Below are 18,451 nucleotides of genomic sequence, written 5' to 3'. Positions count from 1 at the left end.
AACCTTGAAAGGTTGGGTTTTTCCCTCGGAAAGGAACTTGCGACTGATGTGATCTTGCAATCGTTGCCAGATGGATTCAGTCAATTTGTCCTAAGTTTCAATATGAATGATATGGACAAATCTCTTCCTGAACTGCTAGCCATGTTAAGAATAGCTGAGCAGAATCTGAAGACAAAAGGAAGTCCATTCTGATGATCGGAAATGGAAAGAGACAGAACAAAAGGCCCACGAAGCAGGGTGATAAAGGGAAGGACAAGGAAGTTGCCAAACCCAGACCCACCGTTGCTGCTATGAAGCCTAGTGGAGGCATAGCAAAGGCAGCCACCTGCTTCCATTGCGGTAAGACAAGACACTGGAAGAGAAACTGCCCAAAGTACTTGGAAGATGACAAAATCTCCATTCACAGGAAAAGGTGAAAGAGCTAATGATCTTTTGGCCCTCATACATACTGATGTATGTGGACCACTGAACATACCAGCCCAAGGAGGTTTTCAGTACTTCATCACATTCACTGATGATTTCAATAGATATGGTTATGCGTATTTAATGAAACACAAATCAGAGTCCTTTGAAAAGTTCAAGGAATTCAAGAATGAAGTACAAAACCAACTAGGTAAGAATATTAAAAACTCTTCAATCAGATCGAGGTGGTGAGTATTTAAGCCTAAAGTTTGATGACCATCTGAAAGAGTGTGGGATCCTATCCCAACTTACTCCTCCTGGAACACCCCAATGGAATGGTGTATCTGAGAGAAGAAACTGAACCCTGTTGGACATGGTCCGATCCATGATGAGTCACGTCGATCTTCCAAACTCCTTTTGGGGACATGCACTATTGACAGCAGCTTACACACTTAACCGTGTTCCATCTAAAAGGGTTGAGAAGACACCATATGAGATGTGGAGTGGTAAGAAACCACATATGTCTTACATGAAGATTTGGGGTTGCGAAGTTTATGTGAAACGACAAGTTTCAACTAAGCTTGAGCCCAAATCTGACAAATGCTTATTTGTGGGGTATCCTAAAGAAACAAGAGGGTATTATTTCTACAATCCTTCTGAGGGCAAAGTGTTTGTCGCTCGAACTGGAGTTTTCATAGAAAAGGATTTTATTTCCAAAAGAACCAGTGGGAGGAAAGTAGAGCTTGAAGAAATTCAAGAATCACAAAGCATTGATACACCTATGGAGGAATTAGAGTAGGAAACACAAGTAGTTGTGGAAGAGCAACCTGCTCAAGTAGAACAAGACCAGCGTAGGTCAGGCAGGATACGTCACCTACCTGAGAGATATGGATATCTCATAACTGATCAAGGTGATGTATTACTCATAGATCAAGATGAGCCTGTGACCTACCAAGAGGCCATAACTGGTCCCGAGTCTGAGAAGTGGCTAGAAACCATGAAATCTGAAATGGATTCCATGTACACAAACCAAGTTTGGACCTTGGTAGAGCCTCCTGTAGGAGTTAACCCTATAGGATGCAAGTGGGTCTTCAAGAAGAAGACTAACATGGATGATAAGGTACATACCTATAAGGCAAGACTGGTTGCAAAAGGATATAAACAAATTCATGGGATTGACTATGATGAAACCTTTTCACTAGTTGCAATGCTTAAATCTGTTCGGATTTTACTTGTTATCGCTGCATATCATGATTATGAAATATGGCAGATGGATGTCGAAAATGCTTTCCTTAATGGGAATCTTCTTAAGGATGTGTACATGACACAGCCTGAAGGATTTGACATACTAGAGGAAGCCCAAAAGATATGTAAGTTACAAAGATCAATCTATGGATTGAAGCAAGCTTCCAGAAGCTGGAATCTTCGTTTCGATGAAACAGTAAAACAATATGGATTCATCAAGAACGAAGATGAGCCTTGTGTCTACAAGAAGGTTAGTGGGAGCATGATCGTTTTCCTGGTATTATATGTAGATGACATATTACTCATTGGAAACGATATCCCTACCCTACAACAAGTAAAGTCTTGGTTGGGGAAATGCTTTTCTATGAAGGACCTAGGTGAAGCATCCTATATATTAGGAATCAGAATCTATAGAGATAGATCACAAAAACTGCTTGGCCTAAGTCAGAGTACATACATAGACAAAGTGCTGAGACGCTTTAATATGCATGATTCCAAGAAAGGATTCATACCTATTCAACATGGTCTGTGTCTATCAAAAACACAACCCCCTTCAACTAAGGAAGAAAGGGATCGCATGAATAAGATTCCATATGCATCTGCAATAGGATCTATCATGTATGCCATGTTATGTACTCGACTAGATGTCTCGTATGCTTTAAGTGCAACGAGTAGGTACCAATCTGATCTTGGTGATGCTCACTGGGTAGCTGTCAAGAATATCCTTAAGTATTTAAGAAGGACTACGGACTCATTCTTGATATATGGAGGTCAGGAAGAGTTGGTTGTAATTGGATACACCGATGCTAGCTTCCAAACAGATAAGGATGACTTTAGATCGCAATCTGGTTATGTGTTTTTCTTAAACGATGGCGCTGTGAGCTGGAAAAGTTCAAAGCAAGATACAGTTGCTGATTCTACAACCGAGGTCGAGTATATTGCTGCCTCAAGTGCAGCAAAGGAAGCTGTTTGGATCAAAAAGTTCATTAGTGAACTTGGCATAGTTCCTAGCATTGTGGATCCCATTGGTCTCTATTGTGATAACAATGGTGCTATCGCACAAACCAAGGAGCCTAGATCTCACCAACGATCCAAACATATACTTAGGCGTTATCACCTCATTCGAGAGATAATAGATAGAGGAGATGTGAAAATATGCAGAGTACCTACACTTGACAATATTGCTGACCCACTGACAAAGCCTCTTGCGCAGCCGAAGCATGATGGCCATACTAGATCTATGGGCATTAGGGGTATGCCTGATTGGCTCTAGTGCTAGTGGGAGATTGTTGGTGTAAGCCCTAGAGGCCAATACTTTTGGTACTTGTATCGAATTATTTATTAATAATAAAAAGCTTTTTCTTTATTACGTTTGTTTAATAAAGTCCCTAGAATAGCTAGTCCGTTTGATGTATCAAGTGTGACTTGATCATCAGATCACATTAAACATAAGGACACGATTCTTAAAGTATCCGTAGTCGAGATTTATTGTGAAGTGAGATAACATTAAAGCAATAAGACTATTATGTATATAGACTGATGATCACATCTCATGGATCATGGATAAGGAGTTATCAAGTCTTAAACATAGGTATGATTATTAAGAGTAATATTTATACTGGATTGACCCGCTATGAGAATAGTATATAGAATGTTATGCAAAGTGTCATAAGTTATTCTCATGGTGATAGTGGTGTATACCACCCTTCGACCTGAAACCACTATGGACCCTAGATGTAGAGTCGAGTGCTTTATTGCTGATCAAACATTGTCCGTAACTAGATAACCATAAAGACAGTTGATGGGTACTCCACGAAGCATGTTGAGGGACATGAGTGACCTAGATGGAATTTTCCCATCCTGCGTAACAGGATAAATGTCTATGGGCCCAATATTGAACTGGACAAGGATGACATGGTATATGCCTTGTGTTCAATATAGACATAAGGGCAAAAGGGTAATTATGCACATAAGTATTATCACAGAAGGTTTTGTCAGATCACATGACATTTTCGTGTCTTGGGTAGCAGTGATGTGTTGCTAGATACCGCTCACTGTTTATTATGTTAAATGTGTGATTTAATATAATTGCCAACATCACGAAAACCTACAGGGTCACACACAAAGGACAGATTGATGAGAGATAGAGTAACTAAGGATTACCGTAAAGTACGGTGCACTTAAGTGAATTGTAGAACATCGTAAGGTACGGTGTACTTAAGTAGAATACGAAATATGGTAAGGTACCACACGCTTAAGTGAATTTGGCATATTATAAGATATGGGCCAAATACACTTAAGTGGGCTTTTTAGCTTGAAGCCCACACAAGTGGTTCTATAAATAGAACCCTTGTGCAGAAGCATTCATTGCGGTTGCATTATTTTCGTTTTACCTCTCCCTCTCTCTCTCTCTCTCTCTCTCTCTCACACACACACACACACACACATACACACACACACACACAAACACACACACACACACACACACTCAAAGCCTTCATTCGTATCAGCTAGCACTAAGATTGAAGGAATTCGTTCGTGTGGACTGAGTAAAGACGTTGTCATCGTTCAACATTCGTGATCGCTCTGTAGATCTGCATCAAAGGTTTTGATCGTCACAAGAGATCTGCACCAAAGGTTTCAATCGTCACAAGAGGTAAATATTCTATCACTGATCATGACCATTCGTAAGGATCACTAAAGGAGAAAATTTTAATTTCCGCTGTGTTTTGGATCGCACTTCTCCTTCAAGTATTTAGTTTGGTTTTCATATCGACGAGAAGTATGTCCTTGCAGTCTGAAATTGAAGTGAGGGATTTTGCACCATTAAAATACACAAATGCAAGATGAGGATATATGGTCATTCTAGTTTGTGTAAAGAAAATGGAATGAGATATCATATTTATACAAGTTGTAGAGCAATTAGGACCTTACAAACATGATCATATATTCATGAAAGACTTCAGAGATACATATCTGAATCCGTCTTTTTTTTAAATAAGGGTCTATCTGGAGATGCATCTCTGGATGATCCCCTGATTTGTTTTTTTAATAATTAGAACGTGTATCAAGAAATGAGATTTTCCCAAGAGTTTGTCGACCGATTGTAACACTATGATTTTTCTGTTCAATTATTTAATTAAGTTAATTTGTGTATTTGAGTGATTTAGCATGGTTATATGATTTTACATATTTATTTAAATTGAATATTTATTTTATGTGTGTGGGATGTAGTAAGATGGTCGGGAAGAATATAATAGTATGGTGATAGAGTATAAGTGATAGAATAATTAAAATAATAGTGTTTTAATTATTAAATGAAATAATATGAGTAGTAGCATTTTTAGTGAATTTAATTATTTTTATTATAAGAGATAAAATAATAAGAATAGAGTAATTAAATATAGGAAATAAAATAGGAAGACCATTGTTGGGTTTTTGTGAGTAAGTGAAGATAGAAAGGTAAGTCCAAAATTTAGGGATTTTGTTATTATAAAAAGAAAGTTAGAGAGTTAGAGGATTTTTTACAATACATGAACTGGAAGAGTGAAAGAGATATGGAAAAGAGAAGAGCAAGAGGAGTGTTAGCATAGAGGAATGGGAGAACCAAGAATAGAACCAACCATTGATGCTAGGTGAATAAGGTAAGGGGGAGAATATCTTTTAATAGGGTTTATGTATGAGGGGTAGGGTAGAGGAATCTTTAACCTCCAATAGGGCATTGAGTTTTGATTTAATTATGTAAATTGGTATTGATTTGATGATATGTGTTATGATTGTTGGTGAAATTTGTGTACTTTTAATTAATGATAATTTTTGTTTTGATGTGTTAATATGTTTTCACCATTGTTGAGGTTTTGGAGCTTTGTGGGTAAATATGAAAGTATGAAAATAAATGATTTTGTTAATGTAAATTTGTGATAAATTGTAAATTTTGGGTTTTAATCATTGGATAATTGCTATATATCAAATTCTAAGATCAGAGTTTTTTACAAAATAGAAATCGGAGGTCCGAAAGTGCTTCTATAGTGGGAAACGCAGAAAAATAAATTCTGGGTATTTACCAGCGGATGTTGGGACTTAGCGACGAACTGGCCGTGGGAAAAAACCTAGTGTTGGATGATGTCCGTCAACCCTCATGTGTTTGCTATGCTTGACGAAAAATATTATAACTTGAAAATCGTAACTCAAAATGAGACACATTTGAAGCATTGGAAAGTTAAAGCAAATTACTATCAACTAGTAAAATTTCAGAGGCTGATTATGATAAATGTTTGATGCTTTGAATATTTGAAAGAAATTCTAAACTTCAAAGTTGTTTTATCTCTCGACGATTTTTGCCGTAACTTTTGATCCGTAAGTCCAAATGACGATAATGATGTCCCTACTATAGTGATGTTGTATTGATTTGTATGATCGATTAATGAATCATTGTGTTAATTTGATGATGTTTTGATGTTATAACGAATTAACGTGATTGAATGCTTGTGAATATGCATTTTTTGGGTTGGTGATGTTAATATAGTTGTTATGATGTTGATGTTTTATGTTGTTATGATGTTGCATGTTCAAATATATGCATGCAATCTTGATGATGATGTTTTATAATGATATTTTCGTGTGAATTGAGAGTGCGACGATGTCAGTATGTTTGAGGTGATATTTATGACTTGTGTTGTTGCATGTATGAATAATAATCTAATTGAGGAGATTGATTGAATACTTGAGTTGCACTTAATTATATAATGTTATGCATTTTGTGATTGTAATTTAGACGTAATCTAGATAGGGGATAACTTTAGTTGTCAATGCATTTATGTTAGGACCTGAGAGTGGTCTTAACACATTGATTTGGTGATATGATCATGCATTATAAGAGTCGTGTCAAGAGGCATGTTTGCTAGTTCAGATAGGGGACTAGTAGTTTGTCACAAGCTTAGATAGGGGCTTAGAGCTTAGAGAGGGGGCTAATGGGTTCATAGATATTGGTACCCGGTTTCTAGAGAGAACCGGATATTGAGTTGGTACCACATGCATATGCATAGAGTTTTATAGTCGAGTTATATTGCATAATGAGTTATATGCATAATTGTTAAGTTGTGATTGGTTAATGAGTTTGGATGTGAGATTGTATTATGATATACTATGGATGAGATTGTGTAGAGCATGTTGTGCTTGATACCCTACCTTATCGTATATGCATGTTATTATTGAATGTTATTTTTCACCCCTTATGTTTGAATGTTGCCTTTACATGGGCATCGTGCGAATACTCAAGACGAGAGTCGCTACTGTGAGTGGAAGCTTGTTCCTGGAGCTATTTCTTTAATTTCTTGTTTTAGCTTTGGTTATGCTCTAATATATAATATTGGGGGAGAGAGATTTCTTTGTTTTATATTGAGATTTCTGAGACAATTTACGCTCGTGTAATTTATGTTTTGGTATGATAAGCATTTGGAGTAAACTTACAAGTCGATACTTTTCAATTATGATATGAGATTCATTATGAGATTTAAACTTATGCGTTTTAATTTGAGTATTTCCGCTGCGATGATACCCTAAGTGTAGATGAGAATACGATGACAAGTGTTGCATGTTTATTTAAATTAAGTGTTACATGATCAGTATGTGTGTGTTTCGAGATGTGTAACATCCTATTTGATTGTGTGAAAAATCTCAGATTTAATTATATTTATGCATTGGGGAAATAGGGTGTTACACCGATCACTTGTAAGAATTCACACCCTAGATTCAGAAGATTTTAAAGAATATGAATTCTTTAAAACTCTTTAAGAGCTCAACCTTTCTACCTTCCTCTACAGCCCCTCAAAAAAGTTATATCCACCACTTATCAATATGTTCTTCTCAAACCTTTACTTTACTGATGAAATACTTTAATCTGAAGCAAAAAGGCATATGATAACTCTATCACTAGAAGAATTTGGAGAGATTAAGAATCTCCCTCATGAAAATATTATTGTCGAACCCGGAGACAAAGTAAATATGTACAATCATAAGATCAATGCGTCATCTCTCATGAAATATCCATCACCCATCATATCAGATCCTTTCACTGTTGGATATATTCGCCATGAGAATCGAATGATTCACTATATGATCAATCACATACTTTTTCCAAGAAAAAGCAACTTTAGCCTCATAATGAATTTGATGTAGAAGCGGTATGGTTAATAGAAAACAAAATCAAGGTAAACTTGGCAAAACAAGTAATCGAGTACATGATGGAAAATAAGAAAGAAGAAGTATGTCTGCCATATGGTAATCTGATCACGAAGATTCTGGAAGATACTGGATATAACTTTGGAGAAAAAAAGTATAAAGAAGAAATAACTAAAATAGGAAAATAAACTCTACCATCAATGAAGTTTGAGATCATCAATGGAAAAATAACTAAAAAACCTCCCTAAAATGAGAAGAAAATAAAAGCAAATAATAAAAAGTACCTATAAAGATAGATAACTTTGACTACTCTATTCCTCAACCTACTAAACTACCCACAACTAAAGACCTACTCAAAGTCATAATTGGAAGATAAATGTGATTAATGACAAGTTCGACTTCTTAAATTGATAGTTCATCCCAAACTAAACATAATTATCAAAAGACCTATTTTTCGATGATGATTTTGATATAGAATAGTCCCACATATGTGTCTACGTGTGTTTAATTCCATGTTGTTTCTTGCTTTCTGCAAAATTTCAGTTCAGTCATCTCCATTTTGTAATTTGAATTCCTAGCATTTCCAATTAATAAAAAGGGTGATATTTTTCTTTCCTAAAATTCTTATTTGCCTATGTTTGCATATTTAAATTATTGCAATGCATCTTTACCCGCCTTTTTAATTTTGATAAAGGGGGAATAATATACTCTCATGGGGAGTAAAGTATACTATCTACTTAATTGAGTGACAATTTGATTACTCCAAACACTTTTGTTAGTTTCGTTTTCCACATCCCTGAGAGATGCATTTCCATCATAAAAAAGGGGGAGAAATGTGGAACCTTGCTTTGCAGGTTACTTCTAAGAGATATGCATTTAATAAGAATAACACTTTTGATGATAACAACTAGTGTGTAATGATGACAACAACTAAAGTCAAACATAAAGTGGTTAAAAATGCAAACTAGATTATTAGGGTTTGATGGACTTCTCTGATTATGACAACCAAATGGAATACAACTCAAGCCTCATCTTAAAGTAAGCTCAATAAAGTATTTATGAGAATGAAGCATCTGACAAGTCTTGAAGTATATGAAAGCATGCATCAACACGTCTGAGTGAATATATTATAAAAGCATAAAGGTATTCTCATAAAGTGCATGAATAATCACACACACAAACAAGTCTACAAACTCATTTGTCTCAAGAAAACACTTTTAAAAGTGCTTTAAAGTCATGCCATACAAGTTAGGAACTATCCGAAAAGATATAGGCAAGTTTTTCCTTTTGCTAATCGATTGGCACCTTATGGAAATTGATTCAATCAACTCAAAAATGTGCCCAAATCAATTAGGACAATGCCTTAATGAATGGTAACCAAAAAAATATATTTACTTTCCTTTTTGAACTTACTAATTGTTAGGGACCAATTAGTACTACTTTTTATATAATTTTATTGGTCCCTTTTACCAATTTTGGATTTAATTACACACTTTTATTCTCACAATTTTGTATAAATGCAATTAAGTTTAATTGATTTTGTTTTGAGTAGTTATTTCACGTATTTGTTAGTTTTGTAGAGTTTTTGGACAAGAGAGCTTCGGAGTGCATAAGCATAATTTGGAAGAAGTGTTAAATGCAATTTGGAGGCATAATTTGGAAGACTACCACTTGGGAGACTTATTACATGAAGCTTGCAAGGCAAGGAAGCTGAATCAGCTTCAGTTCGCGCCGCGACCAGGGATGGCGCTGCGAACCTTGTGAAACCAGCAAGCCATTTGTTGGGCCAAGTGTTCTATTTTGAAGCCAGATGTATTGTGACAGTTTTGTATCTGTTTTAGGGTGCTTTTCAGTTTTAGATGAAAATGAACATTTTAGGAAAGGTTCAACTCTTTAAGAAAACAGAATGGAAAATAGAAAAATATTGATTCATAGATACACATTTTGTAAAAGAAAAACAGAGTTTATTCTACCATTGCTTTTTGCTGTCCAAAATGATGATGAGGAGCTAAACCCCATTTTGTCAAGATTAGAGGTAGTAGCTATTCCTATTTGTTTATGTATTTAATTTGACTCTTATATATGATAAAAGGTTATTGATGTATTGAATGATATTTTTGCCCTAAGTTGAATATTAGATTTGAGTAGTTGTTGAAAGAGATTATTTAAGTCTTGACATAAAATATATTTTCAAGTAGTGAATAAGTTGTAGAAATAGATTTATTCACTACTCTTCTTTTGTATCAACCATTAAAGATTGCTATATGATAGTTAGGTGGAGAAATCGTCTAAAGATTAATATAGTGATTATCACAATATCATTTAGACATAAATGATATTGAGAGGATACTTGAATATCATCAATAATCTTAAGTCTATATAGTTGTCATAAGGAATCATAAGCAATTTGAATAGTGAACTCCAATCTTGCCAAGCTTTTTACATTTGATTAAAACTATTTTATTGTTTTAGTGACATTTTACTCAAAAGATAACTTTTCAAACAAAACAACTTGGTTACATTTTGAACTGATAACAATTTGGATTATAGAACGGCGGTAATAACAACCAATCTCTGTGGATACGATATTAAAATATTTGCCGAAAATATACTTTTCAACAAATTGGCGTCGTTGCCAGGGATTGGTGTTCGATATTACAAGCATTGCAATAATTCATTGTTCTAAGTTTTGTACTACTATTACTCTTGTGTTTCACTTGCTTCGTTAGTTTTGTAGATTCTAGTGCATGCGAGGAAAAGATACCGAGGAGCAATTTCAATTCGATCCCGAAATTGAAAGAACACTTCGAAAGCTCAATAGCAAAACACGAAGAAGAAGGAAACTAGCCGAAGAGAGGAACCGGAGAGAGGAAGCATATACTTCTTCACTTGTTCAAATCGAAGAAGTAGTTGTAGAGACTTTTCAAGGAAACATGGCGGATGAAACTCCTACCGAAATATCCGCTAATAGTCCAAGAAGGAATGCTCAATTTGCTCGTGGTGGGAGGAATACGGAAATGAAGACCGGAATCCTCCAACTCCTTTATGCAAATCCATTCACCGGAATGGACCCTGAAGATCTGTATACCCATCTCATCAAATTCTATGAGATTGCGGGTTCTACGGGAATTGACGAAATGGGTGAAGAAGCATTATTTAAGAGGATATTCCCATACTCCTTAGTGGGAAAGGCAAAAGAGTGGTACCTTGATCAAGCACCAAGAGTGATGACGGATTGGAATTTGTTAGAAGAGAAGTTTTTAGAAAGATATTTTCCTCAATCCCGATTCATGGAAGCCAAAACGGCTATTGCGGTATTCACTCAAGGAAGCAACGAGTCTCTAAATGAGGCTTGGGAAAGATTCAAGTCAATGTTGAGAAAATGCAAAGGCCATGGTTTTGATGAGCTCACTCAAATCCACATTTTTCCAAATGGGCTCCAATCAACTCACAGAACACTTTTGGATGCTACCGTGGGTGGCTCTCTTATGTCAAAGAATGCAGAAGAGGCAAAAGTCATTATTGACCGGATGGCACTCAATAATCGTCAAAGTCAACATGATCGTAGTCCTTCACAAAGGAAACCAGGAGTTCTTGAATTAAATACCAATGATGCTATTCTTGCCCAAAACAAGTTACTTTCTCAACAAAAGTGGAGTTGCTCACTCAACAAATGTCCAAACTTCCACAACAATTGAAGGAAATTCAAGTATCTCAAGATAGACATCAAGTAGCATGTTGTGAACTATGTCAAGGAGATCATCCAACCGGTTTTTGTCCTCCATTAGAAGAAGTGAGTTATGTGAACAATCAAAATCAAAGCTATCAAAGACAACATCCACCTCACAACAACTCATATCCAAGAAACAATCAAGGTTATCAACCATCAAGGTTCAACAACCAAAATTTTCAGCAGCAAAGTCCTTATCAACACCCAAATTCTCAAGAACAACAGTCGCAAGGAGGAAATTCAAAGCTAGAAGACACTCTCCAACAATTCATGCAAGCCTCCATGGCTAACCAAAAGAGTAATGAGGCAGCAATCAAGAATTTGGAAAACCAAGTAGGTCAACTTGCGAAACAATTGTCGGAACAAAATGCGGGATCTTCCTCATTCTCCGCTAACACTCAAACCAATCCAAAGGAGCATTGCAAAGCAATTTTTACTAGAAGAGGTAAAGAGTTGACAAGTGAAAAAAGTGAGGAGATTACAGGAGAGAATGATATGGATGTTGTACCTGAAAATGAGGATGTGGAGTGTGAAAAGGAGAAAGTGGCAGAAACTATTCAGTTCACGCCGCGAAAAGAGCAGAACCAGCAATTGATAGCAGAACAGCAGTGTGAAGTGGAAATGAAGAAGGAAACCGAGCCGAGAAAGAAGAAAAAAAGAGACAAAGGAGTGAGTGTCATTCCAGTTCAACATCTACCTTATCCGCACGCACCATCAAAGAAGGATAATGCTAGACACTATGCACGATTTATGGACATATTCAAACAACTTCAAATAAATATTCCATTTGCTGACGCATTAGAGCAAATGTCACGGTATGCAAAGTTCATGAAGGATATTCTCACAAAGAAAAGGAGACATGTAGAAGACGAGACAATCTTACTTGATGCACGTTGTAGTGCCATAATCCAAAAAACTCTCCCAAGGAAGGAATCTGATCCGGGCCGAGTCGTTTTACCGGTAAATATTGGAGGCACCTACATTGGCAATGGTTTGATCGACTTGGGATCTAGCATCAATTTAATCCCCCTGTCCATTGTTAAAAGATTGGGGAATATTGAAATTAAATCTACAAGGATGACGTTACAACTAGCCGATAAGTCTACCAATTCACCATATGGAGTTGCTCAAGATATGCTAGTAAAGGTGGACAAATTCTTGTTTCCAGTAGATTTTGTGATAGTAGACATGGATGAGGATCGTGATGTTCCTCTAATTCTTGGAAGACCATTCATGAAAACAACCCGAATGATGATTGACATTGATGATGGACTAATGAAAGTAAGGGTGCAAGATGAAGAGGTAACCTTCAATATTTTTGAAGCCATGAAGCATCCTAATGACAAGCATGATTCTTTTCGAATTGATGCCACCGAGGAGGAAATAGTGGAGGTCACAAACCAGGTTCATGTTTCTAATCCATCAGAGAGATCTCTTATCGGAGTCTACAATGTGTCGACCAAAAATGAAGAAAAAGATATTGAAGCAATGTTGCATGAATTAGAGTCTTGTGGAGAGCTTGTTTATCATGAAGAGACAAACGAAGGCTGGGATAAGACAAAGAAAGTGGAAGAGCCAAACTAGAGCCACACTTGAAGTATGTGTTCCTTGGTGATGATTGCACCAAACCGGTGATCATTAGCAATACCTTGTCCAAAAAAGAGGAGCATCAATTGATACGAGTGCTGAAAAAGAAGGAAGTTGTCGAACTATTGGAGGCCGAGATGATTTGTCCTATCTCCGATAATGAATGGGTGAGTCTGGTGCAAGTAGTTCCGAAAAAGGGTGGTATCGGATTTTATCGAAGGTTCATCAAGGACCTCTTAAAGATAACAAAGCCCTTGAGTAAGTTGCTCAACAAAGCTGGATCGTGAAGCTAATCATTGAACCGTCGAGCTCAAAACGACGTTAAACAAAGCGCTTGTTGGGAGGCAACCCAACGTTGTAAGTCTGCATTTTAAATTTTGTCAATTCTGATGTTATGATATTCTATTATGTTCTTTTATGAGAAAAATTGAGTTCTGTCCACTGTCAATAAAATTTTCCAAAAATTCCTTCAGTTCGCCCCGCGACCAGCTTTCGCCTCGCGAACTGAATGGAAAACTTCAGTTCGCGCCGCGAACAGAGTTCGCCCAGCGAACTGAGCGTGGCAGAACCATTTAAGTTCTGTTTAGGTTATTTTCATTTCACTCTTATTTTCACAAACTTAAGATTTTCTTCAACAATATCACTGCCCCACTTCCAAATTTCAAAACTATTTCTCTCCACTCCCAAATCCCAACTTGTTAACAAAGAACCAAGTCAATTTCAACAAGGTATGTATGCTCTCTTCCCGTCCCTTTTTGTTTCTCACTTAGGTAAGATAGGGTTTTGCAAAAATTGGAATTCGATGTTAGAGATAACCTTGCATGTCTAAAGTGGTTCAAACTAGGATTAGGTTAGGGATTGTGGTTATGATTGCTGAAAGGCGTAAGCATTAGGAACCCTAGAAGGCACCTGGAATTTTCCTGGTTCGCAGGGTTCGCGCCGTGAACGGGCCATCGCGCCGTGAACTGGGAAATTCCAGTCTCATGTTTTATGCTTTTGAATGTTAACTTCTCTTATGGTCTGTTGTGTGGTTGTTTTGATTTTTATTGCAGATGTCAAAAAGAAAAAAAACCACGTATTCCGGTCCCTCTCGTTCCTTGCGACGATTCACAAGCGATGAGCATGAAGAGAGATTCGACAAATTGATCAAACGAACCATTCAACCGGAGAGATTCATCCGCTTGTCGCGGGGTGGAACTTATCGGAAGTTGGTGTCGAATTTTGAGAGTAGAAGATGGAGTAAGCTTTGTGAACCAGAGCCGACAATAAATTACGATATTATGCGTGAGTTCTACGTCAATGCTCTGCATCTTGAAGAGGGAGTAGCATTCCATTATCAGACAAGAGTGAGAGGTAAGATCATTTCTTTCAGTAGAGATGCAATTAATGCGTATTTAGGTAATCCTCTCACCTTGGCGGAGAATGAGCGGTGCGAGTACCGTACCAAAGAATTGGCCAACAATTGGGACCTTCCGACTGTGAGCGCTACCTTATGCCTTGAAGGAAGGACGTATGATTTAAATGATCAGGGATTCCCAAACTCATGGAAGAGAGAAAGTTTGAATCTGGAGGCAAGGGCATATTTGGTGTTGCTATTGAATAATATCCGGCCAAGGAGCCACAACACCACTATTCCTTTGGATGTAGGATGCCTATTATACTACATCATGATCGGTAAATCTGTAGATGTGACATCTATTATTGCGGGGGAAATGCATAAAGTGGCTACTAGCGGAACGAAGTTCGGTGGTAAAGCGGGTGTTCTTACATATCCGGGGCTGATTATGGGACTTTGCCGAAAGGCAAATGTTCCCATTCCAGATGAGGTACATTTGTCTATCACTAGTGTTATTAATGATGCTTATCTGAACAGGTTTTGCCAGAGCCAAATGGACAGAGCCGAAGGAGGTGGGACTTCGTCCTCTAGACCCCGAGCCCGCACTACTCAAGCATTCGATCAGATGGCATTCGCTAATTATTGTTGTGAGAGCTTTGAGGCCTCTAGGAGGTCTCAATCGTTTATTTTTGATGTTATGCAACAGCAATTTCAGAGCACTTTCCTTGCACCTGAAGCCCGCACATTCCCTTCCCAGGCGGAGTATGTTGCTTATGCTAATTGGCCTGAGGGCAAGGTAACTTTTATGGGGGGTGCAGGAGGTGGTGCAAACCATGACGATGAGATGGAGGATGTCCTTGGATCCGTTGGTGGTGGCCATGAGGAGGAAGATTGAGGAGTTTGTTGAATTAGAGTAGTTTTTATTTTGAGTTTTTTTTTTGTATTATTATTGCTTTTGTTTAATTATGATTGTACTTTTGAGTGGCTCTAGTTCACCAAAACTTTAGTTTGTTAATTTGTTTTTTTAATTGCATGAATATTCTGTGAGATTTAAGTGTGTTACGATGAATTTGGTATACCAACATTTGTTTGTTTAATTGTTCTTATTCTTAAGTCAAGCTTAAAGCAACCAAGAAATGTTCGCAAAGAAGGAAGCGTAGGACACTTCGAGTGGTGATGATAAGAATTAGTGTCGGCATTTCAAGGTACACTTTATCGCTTTCTAGACTTAACATGAGTAGTTTAATGGTGTGTTGCAAATTCCATATCATGAATTCATTGAGACACATGTCATTTTGGAATCAAAATAGGACTTAACCAATTGGAGGAAGCTTTCCATTATGCACTAAATGCGGAAAACCGAACATTATTTCAACTCATTCTTATCATGCTAAATCATGCATTAATCTATTTTGTGAAAATGATAGAGGCATTGTTTGTTATGAGAAAAACCACTTGACCAAAAAGTTTTGAATCAACTAACCTTGTGAGGAGTGATCCTTAGTTAACCCCTTAGAGCTTGTTTTAGGATTCATTTGATTGATAAGTGTAAAATCAATTAAAAAATTTGTGAATAAATGAATCATAATTTCTTTCGTTCAATTAAACCCTCAAACCGAGTTGTTTGCAAATTTTGCCTTTTGCTTATTCTAAGTAGGGAGCATTATTGAATAAATTTGGTTTTGGAATCTAAAGTTGGGGAGAGTAAAGTAAAAAGAGTTGATTAGAAACTTGGAAAAGTGATGTTTTATAAAAGGGTAAACGTAGATGTTTTTGATTGGCTGCATTTTGTGTTAAAACAGTTACTGTACTTAGATGTCTTGACTGATGTCATGACATGCTTAAGTAGTATGCTGCAGGATTAGCTAATACAGGATTTACTGAATGTCAAACTGGATGTTATGACATTCATCCCTGACAGCAGATACTGAATTATAGACTAATCAGTTTTGCTGTTATAGTTCAGTATTTAGTTTAGGCTGATTTTCTGTTCTGTTATGACAGTCACTCATAACAGCAGTCTCTGAATGTCAAATTGGATGTTATGACATTCATCCCTGACAGCAGATACTGAATTATAGACTAATCAGTTTTTCTGTTATAGTTCAGTATTTAGTTCAGGCTGATTTTCTGTTCTGTTATGACAGTCATTCATGACAGCAGTCTCTGAATGTCAAACTGAATGTTATGACACTCATTCCTGACAGGCCCGTTAGTTTTTCTGTTATTTATCTCAGGCTGATTTTCAGGAAACTAACAGCAGGCTGATTTTCTGTTCTGTTATGGCAGTCATTCAATACAGGACTTACTGAATGTCAAACTGGATGTTATGACATTCATTCCTGACAGCAGATACTGACTTATAGGCCAGTTAGTTTTTCTGGTATAGTTCAGTATTTATTACAGCTTAGTATTTCTTTCAGACTGGTTTTCAGGAGAATAACAGAGTTAGAATATGGCCTATGTTCTGGACGTCAAACTGAATGTTGTGACATTCACTCCTGACAGAAAATGCTAAAGTGTAGGCTAGTTAGTTTTTCTGTTTCAGTATTTATCTCAGGCTGTTTTTCAGAAATCTAACAGCTATGCTAAAATCCAGGAAACTAACAGAAGAGCTAAATTCAAGAGCCCTAACAAATAGCCTATTTGTTAGCACCATAATATGCGGAAATTAGGTTAACTTGCTTAACCTTAATTTTAGGAACTAAAAGATTGAAGACCTTGATTGTAGCAGAAGTTTTCTGCTGGCTTTGTAACAGCAAAGGAGAAGTTTGCTGCGATTTCTGAAGGCCCAAATCCATTTGGGTGTTTAGGTTATAAATAGCAGATTGTAACCTAGGTTTGGTAAGCCTCAAATAATGTAAAATTAGGTGTGTGTGTGAGGTAAACCTCCCAACCTGTAGGAAGGTTACCATGTGTTTCTCAGTGCTCGAAGGCATGAGATTATTTGTAACTCAAAGCCTGTAGGTAAGAGTTTGTTATGGTCTTGAACGAAGCTGTGAAGCAAGTTTAAGTTGTTTAGCATTACATTGTATTTGTAGTGATAGGAATGGAAACTGGAGGTTTCTATCTAGGATTTCCTAGGTATAGCTTGCATTAGGTAGGGATTAAGTGAAGAGTTGTAAACGAGGGAGTTTAACTCTGAATTAATACTGCTGATAGTGAATCTTCTTCCTGGCTTGGTATGCCCCCAGAGTAGGTGATGTTGCACCGAACTGGGTTAACAATTACTTGTGTTTTTACCTTCTGCACGTTATAATTTTGTCTGTTATAAAATAAGGTCAACCTGTAATGCTGTAACATGTGATGTTCAAATCAATGTTGAGACATCATGCTGATAATTGTGCAGGCTCAACAGAAGTAAGTGATATGTTTGATCTCTGCTGTGTCTTTGTACCCGATGGACAGAACTGGGTGTTCTTCCATTCTATGGTGATATAGTAGCAGATTTCGTGACATCTGTGAATGTGTGCATATCAGTACTGGGTTTTAATTTGTATAACTGTCTTGCTGTATTAGTAACAATGTTGGATCAGATGTCATTACTTGGAGTAGAACATCTGAACTCTGACTACACCAGAATTTCAGTAAAAGTTTGAAAAGAAACAAGAAAATGAAATCACCCTTGAAACCATAGAGCAAAGAAAAAGAAAAAAAAGAAAAAAAACAAAGAAAAAGCTCATGGTTGTGTGGATGTAAAAAAATAAGAAAAGAAGAAAGACGGTGATCAAAGAAATGGAAATTGTGTAGAGTTGAATGTATGGGAATGCTCCCTTAGGATATGCATTTTTGTTGAATTCTCTTAACCATATCCTTTCTTGTAACCCAAGCCACATTACAACCCTTGAAAGACCTCTTGATTCTCATTTTTCACAAGATTTGGTATTTGTTTTGATGACCGCATGATTTGAGTTGTTGTTGATTTAATTGCTTGGATGAGTGAAAGTATACCTTCATGTTTATTCATCATT

The sequence above is a fragment of the Lathyrus oleraceus genome, chromosome 5 (assembly GCF_024323335.1).
Source record: "Lathyrus oleraceus cultivar Zhongwan6 chromosome 5, CAAS_Psat_ZW6_1.0, whole genome shotgun sequence".
NCBI classification, from domain to species: Eukaryota; Viridiplantae; Streptophyta; class Magnoliopsida; order Fabales; family Fabaceae; genus Lathyrus; species Lathyrus oleraceus.
Note: the sequence above shows the minus strand (reverse complement) of the source record.